The sequence below is a fragment of the Lytechinus variegatus genome, chromosome 2, assembly GCF_018143015.1.
Source record: "Lytechinus variegatus isolate NC3 chromosome 2, Lvar_3.0, whole genome shotgun sequence".
Classification (NCBI taxonomy): domain Eukaryota; kingdom Metazoa; phylum Echinodermata; class Echinoidea; order Temnopleuroida; family Toxopneustidae; genus Lytechinus; species Lytechinus variegatus.
The window spans coordinates 4955730-4970406 of NC_054741.1; the positions used below are offsets into that span (position 1 = coordinate 4955730).

Sequence of the window (14677 nt, forward strand, 5' to 3'; positions counted from 1 at the left end):
TGACAATAAAATGACATTTGACCTTGATCATGTGACCTAAGACTTCAGTTGTCAGTGATACTTGATTACCCTATATCCACATTTTATAAACTGTATCTAAACTTTGAAAGTTATGACAGCAATATAGTATTAATCTCCAAAATGGCCAAAGTTCAATAACCTTAAATGACCTTTGACTTTGGTCATGTGACTTGAAACTGGCATGAAATGTTCGGTGATACTTGACTACTCTAATATCCAAGTTGATGAATCATATCCATAAGCTTTCAAAGTTATGATGGTAATTCCACAAATACCCCCAACATGGCCAAAGTTCGTTGACCTTAAATGACCTTTGACCTTCATCGTGTGACCTGAAACTCTCACAGGATGTTCAGTAATACTTGATTACTCTTATATTCAAGTATTATGAATCAGATCTATAAACTTTCTAAGCTATGATGGTAATTCAACAGATCACCCGAACATCACTAAAGTTCATTGACCTTTAACCTTGGACATGTGACCTGAAATTCGCACAGGATGTTTAGTGATACCTGATTACTCTTATGTTCAAGTTTCATGAATCAGATTCATAAACTTTCAAAGTTATAATGTTAATTTAACAAATACCCCCAATTAGCCAAAGTCCATTGACCCTAATTGACCTTTGACCTTAGTCATGTGACTTGAAACTCAAGCAGGATGTTTATATTCTTTAATAACCTTATGTCCACGTTTCATGAACTAGGTTCAAATATTTTCCTAAGTTATGATGACATTTCAAAAACTGAACCGTAGGTTAAGATTTTGATGTTGATTCCCTAAACATGGTCGAAGTTCATTGACCACAAATGACCTCTGACCTTGGTCTTGTGACCTGAAACTCAAGAAGGATGTTTAGTAATGATTGATTAACCTTGTGGTCAAGTTTTATGAACTAGGTCCATATACTTTCTAAGTTATGATGCCATTTAATTTCAAAAACTTAACCTTCGGTTAAGATTTGGTGTTGACGCCACCGCCGCCGGCATCGATCTTTGAGTGCCAAAAATGTGCATATCCCACCCCTTGGTCGTATGAAACTCTTATCACTCGTAACAAAATCTTGATAACTCGTTCATAGCTCGCTTTAAGTCGTATAAAGGTCACCGCAACTCATACTAAGCTCGGCCTGACTCGTTTCGCGCTCGGTTCACTCGTACAGCGAGCGTAGTGAACTCGATGTTGAGTCTTTCGTCACTGGAGCAAATTCCAGGAAAAAATGTAAATTTCACGCGAGCTTGTGCGAGCTAAGGCGAGTTAGAGCTCGCGCAGCTCGCGTATGACTCGCAACTCCAACTCGCCAAAGTGGAAACCTTGCTTTAGATTTCAACCCCCTAGTCTAGCACTGGTACTTGTTCTGCTAGGCGTCGATCAGCATTTATCTGCAGTCCATATAGGCCGTGACTCATTTATTTATTTATTAGAGCAGCCGGGCAGCAATGCCAATGGGTATTAAAAAAATAATTCACGTATCTATCAGTAGTATGTTATCATTTCTTTTCACCATTTTCCCCAAAACTTATAAATTTAGAAATACATTCCAATCAGTAATAAGTGAAGTCTACATCTAACCTAGATCTTGATCGGTTGATCGATAAACCAAAAGCTTCAGTCTCTGTATTTTGGTTGCTCTGCTGAACTGCGCTGGCTCACTCACCGATGGAGATTATAGTAAAATGTCAGAAATTGTTGAATAAATCCCCAGAAACGACGGTTATTCCTGTCTAGTTGATCGATAAACCAAGTCTAAAGATCTAACTTTATTTGTCTAACTAGACAAATGCTCTGACCAGTCTCGATCTGTTTGTTGAAGATGTTGTTCCACACTGGATATCTAAGTAGATCTAGAATATAGATCTAGCACGACTTGTTGGTATGAGATAGTCTATGCAACAATAAAAAATACTAAAATAATAATAAACTAAAAACAGATGAATTCCACATTGTCTTTATAGTATAGGACGCCTAAATCTAGACCATTTGAGGGTTGGTCCATGCAAGCTAAGTTTGGTTCAATTAAGGCCAGCCTGCATGGGCTAGTTACCGTTAGGCCTTACCGTTAGGCATGAAATCTTTAAAATTCAATTAGAAAATGCATAAAAATATAATCACGACGAGCTCAGTCACTTTGCTCTTTTACTTTCGAAATTTCTCCAAAAAAGTACGTGTTCTGCCAGCCAAGCCCAGGCCATGCAGGCCCAGGAAAATTTACCAATTCTTGCAATATGGCAAACAAATTATGTAAAAGTCTTTGATTGCACAGAATCAATGGTCAAATTAAGATATGGATGCTGTCAATCAAATCTACTTCACTGCCCAAAATCATAAATTAAGATGGTGTAAAATCTATCTAGCTCCCATTTCTTCTAGTCTAGGCCTAGATCTAAATATAACTAAGGTCTAACGCAAAACGATGATGGCACTCTGCAAACGATGTAACATTGCAATCAATTTCCCACAATTGGCTGATTTTTCTTAGAAATTATTGAAGAAAACCAGGGAAAATGTTCACATTTTATTCAAGCTTTAATTTGGCTTTGGAAGTTTGGTTGCTCAATGATTATCGACCTTCGACGCGACGCCAGCGCCTGGCTGTGCAGCTCAGCTGCAGCGCAGCGCGCAGCCAATGCAATGCATCCGATGCATGAGGTTTTTTTTCGCCGTCCATAGTATCGGACTCGAAGTTGAAATTTAGACCCGGATTTCGGGGATTCGACGCCTTGTATGAAGATTTATAGACTTAAAAGTAAAATGCAATTTAAAATTTGAAATCTGACCTTGAACAATCATCGTTGATAAACATCAGCCCTGAAGCAATTGCACTTCAAATCAGACCAGGCAAATTAGACGTCATTGTGTATGTTGCTAGAAGATCTAAGACGAGTCGACTGAAGCCCCAGCGCATCATCAACGTTACTAGTAGCTACGCGACCGGCCCAGACTCGGCGCACCCAGGCCAGAAAATTGACCTCGATTATTACGGTAATTGTCTATGCATTTATTAGTGGTGCAGCGAAATTCAGCAGAGGAAAATAAGAGATAAGAGGTATCCTCGTCATAGACTTAATATTCCAAAATGAGAAAAAATGTCAAAATCATGATTATTTAAGCTAAATAATTTCTTTAAAAATAAAAGTAATATTTCTAATATTTCTACCTAGAATAACCGACCTAATAATTGTTCATTAAAAATATTAAAAATTAACAAATGAAAAAAAATCAACTCGACAAATTTCCGAAAAGTCCCCCTTATTTTTTAGAGTGGTCACAAAATTCGAGCGGAGTTGACCTTCCTTAGAGCAACACGCTTGTGTGTTGCTGCCCTCTACGTTCGTTGGTCATAACTTTTGTCACAAAAATTGTCATAAATTTTGTCTTATCTCTTTGGCGCGAACCAAAAATACGCGGCTTTAATGCGCGTAATCCTTTTATACAAGCAAAAGATATGACAAAAGTTATGACAGGGGGTAGCAGTCATAAATTTTGTCATATCTTTTAGTACCAAATATCCCGATACCCTGCCGACTGAATGTCAAACATATAACGATATCATTTAGATTAGATTGTGGTATTAGTTTCACTCATCATCCACGACAATTTTTAAAATTATTTTTTCATGCTACAATTAGTTAGGCCCTACATATTAATTTCTCTTTTTTTCTCTGTTTTCCTTATTTTTCTACTTCTCCTCTAAAATCCTTCACAGCTCCCTGTCTCTCTTTGTAATTAAGCGCATCAATATTCGCGTAGTTGCGCGATGCCACCAACAGAATTGGGAATACCCCCTACCTGTCACGGGGCATTCCTATTGGCTAGAAGGGCTCCCACTGGGAACTAACGATGATTTTGATTGGATTGCTTCCGAAAAGATGGGCGGGAACTTTGAGAGATATGACAGGGAAAAGACAATGTTCAGAATACCGATTTGTGACAATCATAACGGTGTCACATCTCGGAGAGAAATGACAAAATTTATGACAAAAGTTATGACAGAGTTACAGAATACTACCCCAGGGGTGGTATTCTGTAACTCTGTCATAACTTTTGTCATTTCTCTCCGAGATGTGACACCGCTATGATTATAGTCTCAGTTTCGTATCATCTAAATTTGACGTTTCAATCACACGATGCAAGCAAGTGAAGAGCCTTTGCCAAATGTATAAATGACCGCTTATACGGTGTGTGACTGGAAACCAGCTCCTAAATGAGTCAGTATGTGTCTTTTATTCATGAAGTTACAGTGATTTAAGTGTGCATTTTTCTTCTAAAGGTGCTCTCAAAATACGACTTTTGGACATGATTTTTTGAAAAAGTCCTTGCCGTGAGAGGGGGGTATCCCCCCTCCCACACCCTCGCCGCTGGCGCCCCCCCCCCCCTATTTCAAAATCCTGGATCCGCCCCTGATGACCAAGGCAGAATGATAATGCTGCGCACTTGGCGCCCGATATAGGGCTTCATCTTTGAGTGACGAATAATCTCGGGGATAGACATTATCATTCGCATCGTTGACACTTTCTCTCGTGATCTGTTACTTACAATTTACATGTATTTGCCATAAAGACGGACAAACGCATAAAAAAAAACAAAATTTCGGGAAAAAATGATATCCAATCCAACATCTTCACACTGGTCACTGCACTGCAACTCCCGATTACAAGTGGTGCAACTTTCCAACCAATCGACTTGCGCGCCCTGGAATTCCGGAATTTACATATCGCAATACAGTATGACAGAGGTGCATTTGGGTGCGAACACAAAGGCCATGAGCGTAAGTTAAAATATAGATTTGACTAGATCTAGCCCTTGAAATTGACTAAATTGTACAAATCCAGTAATTATAACCATCCAAAAAAAAAAAAAAATCCGGCGAAAATAGGGGGGGGGGGCGCGCGCCCGGGGCGCCCCCCTCTGGATCCGCCACTGAATATCATGGGTTCCGATTTGGACTAACCAGATTACAGAACATTCTTGGGACTTGTGTAGATGCGAGCGCGAAACGCGAGCTAATGTTTTTTTGGAAATTTCGTGTAGGCGTATTTCATCTTTAAATTCGAACATTCTTAGCAATGTTTGTGATCCTGAAAAAAGATGTGTATATGCAACTAATTACTTCGAGCGCGAAGCTTGCGAGCAAAATTCAGTTTTTATAATCCACGTTTCAGTCTGATCGAAAAGGGACCTGTCAAGTACTGTTTGCAGTTAGCCCACATCTGGGCGTTGTGGCGTGCGCCTGTAATCCAAGCTGTGGGGAAGTTCATAGGGGGCGGAACCGGGGGGGGGACGTGTCCCCCCTAAATTTTAGGTTGGGGGGACGTTCCCCCCCCCCTAAATTTTTTTTTGATAACCTTTTTTTTTTTCTTTTCTTTTTTTTGCTTGTCAATTTTTTTCCTGCGTCCCCCCTCAATTCACGTGGACCCCTCCTGAAACGTGTGTTGTCCCCCCCCCCCCTAAAATTTAGGTTGATGACCTTTTTTTTTTTTTTTTTGCTTGTCAAAAATTTTTGGTTAGCAACTCCTAAAATTTAGGTTGATAACCTTTTTGGGGGGCGCTTGTCAAATTTTTTACCTGTCTCCATCCCAAAATTTCAGGTGGACACCCCCTAAATTTTTTTGGCTTCCGCCGCCAATGGGGAAGTTACAAAATTGATGCAGAGGTCAAATGGCAGAGGTTCGAGCCCTGGGGAGCGTTTCATCAATATTTTCATCCGACAAGTTGTCAGATCTGACATCTTTCCATGATTTTGATTGGCTGAGAGGCACTGTTCCTATGGTAACCGTCGGATAAAATGGGACTTGTCGGATAAACGTCCGACAAGTCCTTTCATGAAACGCCCCCCAGGTCACGCTTTCGGACCCGGGCTTTCGGATGGTGACGTTAAAGGTCGATCCCAAGCAGACGAAAATAATCATCTGATTGATACACTGGAAAACCATGGGCGGAAATCCCAGGGGAGAGTCCCCCCTACTCAAAATAACGTCCCCCTATACAAGGCCTATGTGGTCTTTTATGATGGTAATAAATACATCATTCGAAATCGAAATAAAACATGTACTTTATAGGACGAGATATGACCTTACTTTGGGGATGATAATAACCTTTTCTTTTTTTTCTTTTTCTTTTTGCTTGTCAAATTTCCAGCCCCTTGTCCCCCCTACCTTTTGGGAGAGATTTCCGCTCCTGGGCAAAAACTCAATACACACACACCATGAAGATATTTCAACAATAAAAATAATGCTCGCGCGAGCTGAAAATTTTTGACATTCCGACCTCTAAATGCATTCTATGCACTGTTTGTAAGCATAAACACATAGGCGGATCCAGGGGGCGAGGGGCCCGGGCCCCCCGGTATTGGCGTATAAAGGAAAGGAAAGGGGAAAGAAAGAAGAAAAGAAGAAAAAGACGGGGAAAGAAAGGAGGGGAAAAAGAAGAGAAAAAATAAGAGGAGTGAATAAAATAAGGTCAGGGACAGACTTGGAAAATTATTTTAAATATTTCATGTCACTTTATTAAATTTGCTTGTATCATTTGCAGCTTTTTGCGCTATGCGCTATATAGCTTTATTTGATTTGCCAAGTAGGCCTACATATTCCATGATATTTTTAATATATTAATTCTGTAACAAACTACTGAAGATCCCCCTTTTGTGACAGTTTATAAAAAAAAATCGTTTCGAAATTTACACTCGCATTAATAGTTAAAAATATATCAACTCATAAATCCTAATATATTCATGATTACAAAAGTGCTTAAAATATCTAGTTTCCAGGCCTCAAATGTCAACAAATTTCACTCACTCATTAGGTTTATTACATAATAAATATGATAATGAAATTTTCATGAATAATAACTTGTCCCTTTTTCGGAAAGGAATATCGACAAGTTTCATAACGCGCTTAGGAGGAGAAGTATGAAGAAATAGGAAGATAGTCACCATTTTCATGTGATGACAAAACGTCCTTAGGCCTATAGACTGTCAAGATCCTGTATTTTAGATTAAAAAAAATATCAACTCGGGCTTCACACTCGCATCATTTAGGTGCTATCCACATACACTTCACAATTTCCCTACACAGAACTTTAGATTTAGTGCTTAAATTCACCCTTTTCATACCGGAATTTCAAATATTTTCCGCTCGCGCTTCGCGCTCACATTATTGATTTTCATGTTAAAGAAATGAAGTGTATTCAGAATTCCAAGATGCTGTCTGTCTCTCAAATACGCACATACATGTTTTTTGAGATACGCAGCTTGATCTTTATTCAAAAACGAGCTAAAATTATCCAGTTTGCGCTCGCATTATTAATTTAGGAAGATACCAAATTACCCATCTTTTTTCATGATTTACAAAACATGAATAGAGTGTCCCATTTTTAGGTCTGAAATCTCAAATGTTTCCACCCCACCTTTGCGCTCTCATCAATTGTTTAGTTTTATACCTTATACCGTTTATTAAAAAAAAAGTGTTTATTTTAATTTTTTAGGTCGGAATGTCTAAAAAATTATCTAAAAGTTGAAATATGTATCGTCTCATGGCCAACTGCAAATAGTCCTTAACAGGTCCCTTTTCGATCAAGCCATAACCCATATTAAAAATTTCTGCTCGCGCTTCGCTCTCGCAGTCATTATACGCACCTTGTTCAGGTTCTACAAAGTTAACGTTGGCCAGAATATTCAATTTTCAGGACAAAATACATGAAATTCCAAAAATTTTCAGTTCGCGCTTCGCGCTCGCACTATTTAAATAGGGCTTATGAGATTATTACATCTTTTTTATGTTGTTTTATAAAAAGCTAAGAAATGATTGATAGGACATCAGCGTTTTGGGTTACACTTCGTAATTCCGAAGGTTCTTTATTCCAAAGGTTCGTAATTCCGAAACACGTAAATTGCCTATACCTCGATGTTCGTTAATCTTAAAATGTAAAAGGTTTCGTTGATCCGAACATTTGTGGCGTTATTCCGAAAAAACGAAATACGGTTCGATGTTCCGAAGGTTTGTCAATCCGAAAACGAAAAAAGTTTAGTTAATCATTTAGTTTTCGGATTACCGAACCTTCGGAATTACGAACCTCATTTCTTTTTCGGATTAAAGAACCTTCGGAATAACAAACCTTTGGAAATACGAACCTTCGGAACAACGAACCTTTCCTTTTCTCCCCCCCCCCAAAAAAAAAAAAAATAAATAAATAAATAAGTAAAAAATAAAAAATCACGACCAAGAAAATGGGGAGAAAAGGAAAGGTATAAGTATGAAATAAAGGCCTATATAGTTTTTCAAATGTTATGTCAAAATCTATTACAAACTTTGATTCTGTAATTACAATGTCTGAATTTTTGCTCGCTCACTTCGCTCGCTTGCAGCTTCTTATTAATTTTACACGATATGCCGTATCGAGCCCCCTCAAAAATATTGGCTCATTACGCTTCTGAGACAACCCCTTCAAAGAAACAAACAAAAATCTATTTTGAGCGGCTGATCGGAGAAAAATGTGGGTGAAAAAATTTCGGTCTCCCCCCCCCCTCTATTGGCGGGAGCTGGATCCGCCCCTGTAAACAGGATAGATGCGAGCGCAAAGCGCGAGTGGAAAAAATCAAGATTTAGACTTGATCCCCCCCCCCCTATTTTTCTTTTCCTCTTTATACGCTTTCCAGTCGTTTATCGATCTTTTCCGAGTCCATTCTATATAGCCCTATAATAAGTTTGGTAATCCCTTGAGAACCGTAACTTAACTAGAGGTGTCAATTTTCTTCTTCCTCATGCCCCGACTTGTCCCCCGCGCTGATCGACATGCAACTTTATGTTTTCTAAAACAGGACCCTGAGAACATTTTTTTTTTGTGTAGGGGGTGTTGGTTTGGCAAAAATAAAATAGACAAGAAAAAAAAGGTTATTGTTTTTTTTAAAGTGTTATTTTGATTGGTCCGTGAAAAAATAGTTTTCGTCCGGGTTCTCGTTCAAAAATGAAAGGTGAATTTGGTGAGGGAAAAAAATTACTAGCAAAAAAAATCGATCAAAAATTAAGGTAATTGTGGTAAAAAAAATATGTATTTTTAACATAGCTACCAACCTGAATTCCAAGAGGTGCTGCCAATTAATACTACGAAGCACCACAGCAAAAATCATAGGGGGCGGGGTGCTGAAGCACTCCCGCTTTCCATCATAGCCACATATTCGTTCTTAACTAATTAAGTTGTCTGCCCTTCTCTTTTTTTTCATGAAAATCATGATAAATTGATTTTGTCTCAATTTACTTATGATTTTGTTAAAAGAGTCAACCGGAATGGTACTGCCTAAGCAAAGCTTTTTTTTTCTTTTTTTATTATGTGTTTTATTAGGAAATCAATATCAAATCACAAAATTTACAAACAATAATTGTCTGATTGGCAAAAAATAAAAAAGTTACATAAAAAAAGAATAAACAAGTAGCAGAAAATCGAAGTAATAGGCCAATTTTTTTTAGGAAGAATAAATAACAATAAAGAACAATGAAAGCATAGTGAATGTATAACCGTACATGCACAACAATAGCAGGCGAAATATTATGACTGGAATTTCAACTTTCGAAAGTTACGTTATAAGTATTTGACAAGGGAGATAAAGCATCAAAATCCACAAAGTAACCAAAAATGTATGGATATAAATAATAAAAAAAACTTAGTAATGCATCGAATATGCAGGAAGTTTAAAAGGTGAAACGCCATTTCTTAAAGTGAATTGGCAATTAATTTTCTTTTTGGCTGACATATTTTCAATCTCCCTTTGTTTCTTGACAAAACATTTAAGTGCAATAAAATTTGGAAGATTGCCTTTGAATTTACAAGTATATATGTAGTATTTCAAAAGCAAAAACAAATATGAAAGAAAATTATCACTGCAAATTCCAAACATTTTTTTTCAAAATTAGTTACATTAACACTTTTTCCACATTTCTGGGAAATGACATCTAACATGTCAATCCAGATCGGAGAGACTTTGTCGCACTCGCAAAATAAATGAACCAATTTTTCATTCTGTTTGTCACAAAATGAACAGATTGGCTAGTCTCTTAATTTGATTTTATGTAAAAAGTCATTGAGAGCTATAGTCTTATGGAACATTTTGAAGTAAAATGATCTTAATTTTGAATCGATTGTACAAAAAAAATTGGTAACATGTATTTTTTCCCAGTTAGAGATAACAGATTGTACAGGTAAAACATTACACCAATAGGAATATCTCTTTTCAGGAGCATGACGACTCAACAGGCCAGGGTATTATACACAATCTTGGGGACTCTTTTCATGGTTAAAAGCTTGTGCACTATGGTAACATGAACACCAAATAGATCAATGTCAAAAGCAAAGCTTGTTTTTTACTTCCACGCAGCATAGCACGTTTTACTGTATATACACATTTGCTAGGTCTATTCATCACCCCGGGTCCATCACATAGGCGGCGGAAGCGGGGGGGGGGGACCTGTCCCCCACCCCCTAAATTCGAGGTGGGGGATGGTTCCCCCCCCCTAAATTTTTTTTTATAACCTTTATTTATTTTTTTGCTTGTCAAATTTTTTACCTGTGTCCATCCTAAAATTTCTGGCGGACCCCCGAAATTTTTTGGCTTCCGCCGCCAATGTCCATCCCGGGGTCCATCAATATTTCTGCACTTCATGACACTTCCTTATTTATCATCCCATGTATTAGCTTCTGTAGCTGTATGAGCTGCCAACTTATCCTTTGTGAAGCGTCATATGACGTCATAAGAAGACTGGTTTTCCATTGGATGACAATCCATGGCCATGCCGTGCATGTCATGCACCGTTATGAAAGCTCTTCAGTGATTGGTTTCTTTCCCTAAAATTCTTTAGACGCATCATGCATATTTTGTCATGATTTCAAGACGGGTTTCAAGATAACGATACAAAAAAATGCTGTTCGAATATTCAGAATATGTCATTTTATTCCATAGGCGTAAGGATAGGAATAAAAATTCGGATCGATTATGCACTTTCATGTTTTTATTATTTTTTTGTTATCATATCTCTATTTGGCCATGGTCCAATCATATCTGCTGCTATGGGTAGACTGTAAAACTAGATGATACTGGTACTTTGTGTGCAGTATGTGCACACTTACTGGCGATCTTTCTGCTGTTATTGACAGTAAATTCCACTTTTCTTCCATGTCATGGTTGTAAGTAATTTCGTATTATTGAGGTGAAGAGTTGATGAATGCGTTGGAATAAATTTGGCCTTCATTGATTCACGTATTTTTGTGAAAAAGTAATACGAATGGTGAAATTTACGGTTGATTTTTGTTTCATTGTCGGACATTTTTTCAGTGAAGAAGGGCTCGTTTACGTACACGTACGTATGAATGCATACATGCTTGGCATTGCAGTACCCGTGTTGAAAAGGAGACGTTCTGTGTACTGCGTTTGTGTGTGCAATTTCCTAATGTGAATGGACGTGTGTTTGTGTGTGTGTACAGCTGGCTAAGAGGCATGCATGGGCTGGAGTACACTGCGCAGTGCACACTACTCGTGGATGACGGTGCTTTGCTTGTTGACCCCGCCGTCATCAGAGGCGGCTGGTTTGATAATTTACGGTAGCTTGACACTGACTACCCGGACTGGTACCGACACCTTCATTTCTTTGCCAACAGCATGGTAAAGCCAATTTTGGGAGTTTGATGATAATACTTGTCTTGGATAAATTTATTCACAATCAATTGTCCCAATTCAACGTACCGGTACTCGGTAGACCCACTCATCCGAAGAATGAGGTTACTGTAGTGTAATTGGGATTTTAATGGGAAGAATTGTTATAAAAATAAATTGACAAAATACTATTGTCAAATATTGCCTATTGGCTAAAAAATATATAAAGATGTTTCTCGTCCGCGCCCCTTCCCTTTTTTGAATGCCTCATCAATTTTTTTGAAATTTAGATCTGCTAATCTTTATGGCTGCTGAAAAGTGAAAGAAATACACAAGATCAAGACAAGAGTGGCAAGCCATTTGCCTGTTTGCTCTAGCTCTCATACTTACTAGGTAGGAATCCTCCAAAAGACGCCATAAAGGTGTTTAAACTGGAGGTGTGTCATGTGCTCTAGATATCTCTCGCAACTTTCTAAAACAATTGCTAAGTCCGATATCGCTGTTAAGTGCAATAAAGAAAAAATTCTGATTTGGTTTTTAATGGTAATTTTGAAGATTTTGACGATAAGTTTGCAAACTCTGTCCATCTGTTAGCGGGATGGTGCAGGCTGGAAATATCTTTATTTCAATAAATAGAGTTAAATTCTCAAAGCAAAATGCTGAAATTTGATCAAAATTGGATAAAAAGGTATTGAATTTTAAAGATTTGCATTATTCGGTTGGAACAGTTCTAGGCATGTCTTTATGAATATTCATTATGGGCTGATGATGTCATATCCCCACTTGTTCTTTTGTATTTTATATGAGGAGTGGGCTATACATGGGTCAAAAATACTTTTTTTGTAATTTCAATATAGGAACAGTTTTTTTTTTTATTCCTTGTAATGTATCTCAACATGAAATGACAATATTTTTTGTCTTGGGTCCGAGAAAAAAGTGTGCCGAGCCAAAATCCAAAATGGCCACCAAAATCCCCCAAAATCACAGTTTTGGCCACAACTTCTTTATTTGGTGGTCTTTTTCTTTGGTTTTGGTGTCTTTTCATATATATTTGGGGGCAGGTAGGGGCAGTGATTTTCCGTTTCTAAAAATTGCCTTTTCCGTTTCAGAAAATCTCAAATTCCGTTTCAGCATGTCTGGAAACGGAAATTCCGTTTCACCATAGACTTTGTGTACAAGAAAAATTGACAATTCCGTTTACGTAGAAAACCAATACGCAACGGGTAGCGATGTCAAAATGCTAGCGCTGCTCAAAATTTGCATCTACCAATGTACTAACATCGCTTTAAAATCCATTTTAATCGAAGAGATTCGAGCTAAAAAAGAAATTAGGGAAACATAATCAACATAAATATATTCTCACCTTTCATATTATTAGCATTATTTTATTGTTAAATGGGATTTTATCGCTGATTTGGGGACTTTTCGGACATCGTTTGGAGCAGTCGATGACTTCCGAATATCCGCCATTTTGGATTTGATGAATCACCGTGATCATTATATTATGACCGAACGCAGAGGGCAGCAACACACGGCAGGATTCTGCCTTCTATAGTGTAAACTAATTTGGATACGATCGAGTGATGGAGAGTGTAGTTACGATGTGTTGATTGTCATGATTGTTGTTGCAAAGTGAGATCGTGTTTTTTCAGTTGATATTAGTATTTTGTTGAGGATTTGGGATTAATTTCTGTTGCTTTTTTGTGCATTTTGAGAAAAAACGTGTTTTCCGTGATTTTCCGTTTGAAAAGCCACTTTCCGTTTCAAACAGCCGATTCCGTGAATTCCGTCCGTTTTCCGCGATCGCGGAAAATCACTGTCCCTAGGCAGGCAATTTGTTTTTCCTATAATTTGTACTTTTAAACCATTATTTGTAGAGTTAAAAGGTAATTATACCTAAATTTTTCAATTTTGATAGCCTTTTTTCAGCCAAAAAGTAGATTTTATCGTCCTGGGGTTCTTGGATATTCAGTCAGACCGCAGCTCGCGCGATAATGAGCATATTCACGAAGATTTATTCAGCGGCCCTCTAGCGGTCTCCGAAGGAAAACGTGCGATCAATTTGGCTTGATTTTCCCAGTGATTTGGAGGGGCTGAAGTTATAGCTCTGTACTGGTCGCTAACTTCAGTTTACGTCGAAACGAATTGTGGTAAGTTATTCTCAAGGCCTTCATCTACATTTTGATATATAATTTTTAATATTTCAACATTTTCAACCTACCATTTTTACCTGTTTAATTGATGCTCATTTTAGTAATATTTTAACTACGATTTTGTAGTCGGAATTTCACTTTTGGTTCCTGACTTTGCTACATAACCAAATTGTTTTGATCGGGGTTTTTTATAAAGAAGAAAAGTCACTGTTCAAAATATGTCAGAACCAATTTGACGCAAACTCACCTTATATTTTTATTTTAGAGAAAATGATACCCTAAAAATCAAGAAATTTACGTTTTACCCGGAAGTAACCTTCGCGTTCACTCTACGATGGCGCGAAATAATGCTAAAATTGCGTTCGTCGCGGGTTGGTACACGTAGGATTTCGTCTTTGGTCCCATACGTTGAAACTTCTGTAATGATGACAGATGGCTCGCATTATTTATGTGACTGTGGACGGTGGACCTGTTTTTATTTGTAATTAAGACTTAATATAAACGAAGCTCAATAAGTAGATATCTTCTAAAATTTATTTAATGATTATCAGGTTTCCGAATTCCATCAAGCTTTTATAGATTGAGATATTTCTTGATTTATGTTTAAAAAAAGTTAACCTTTTTCTTAATAATTAGGCCTAGTCGAAGTTGAGTCCCATGATGATTTTTGCCACAGGCTGTGGTTAAGAATGAAATGATGATTATTTTAGACAGTCTACTCTATAGAAAATAAACAATTTAAAGTCAACTAAAAAGTTTGGTACTACCGTACTCAGTATTTTGTTCAAATAAAAAAAATGTGGCTGTCGCAGACAGTACAGTACTACGTGTATTAGTCTCTTACATGCATCTTACATGTACT

General features: G+C 37.6%; 1 protein-coding gene across 2 annotated transcripts in view; it reads left to right on the plus strand.

Moving 5' to 3' along the window:
• Positions 1-11061: 11061 nt before the first annotated feature.
• The window catches only part of LOC121407126 (chromodomain-helicase-DNA-binding protein 8-like), a 52340-nt gene continuing 48724 nt past the window's right edge, over positions 11062-14677 (plus strand). For both annotated transcript variants that reach the window (XM_041598057.1, XM_041598058.1), the window contains exon 1: positions 11062-11196. The gene's annotated coding sequence lies outside the window, so the exon portion shown is untranslated. The remainder of the gene's footprint in view (positions 11197-14677) is intronic.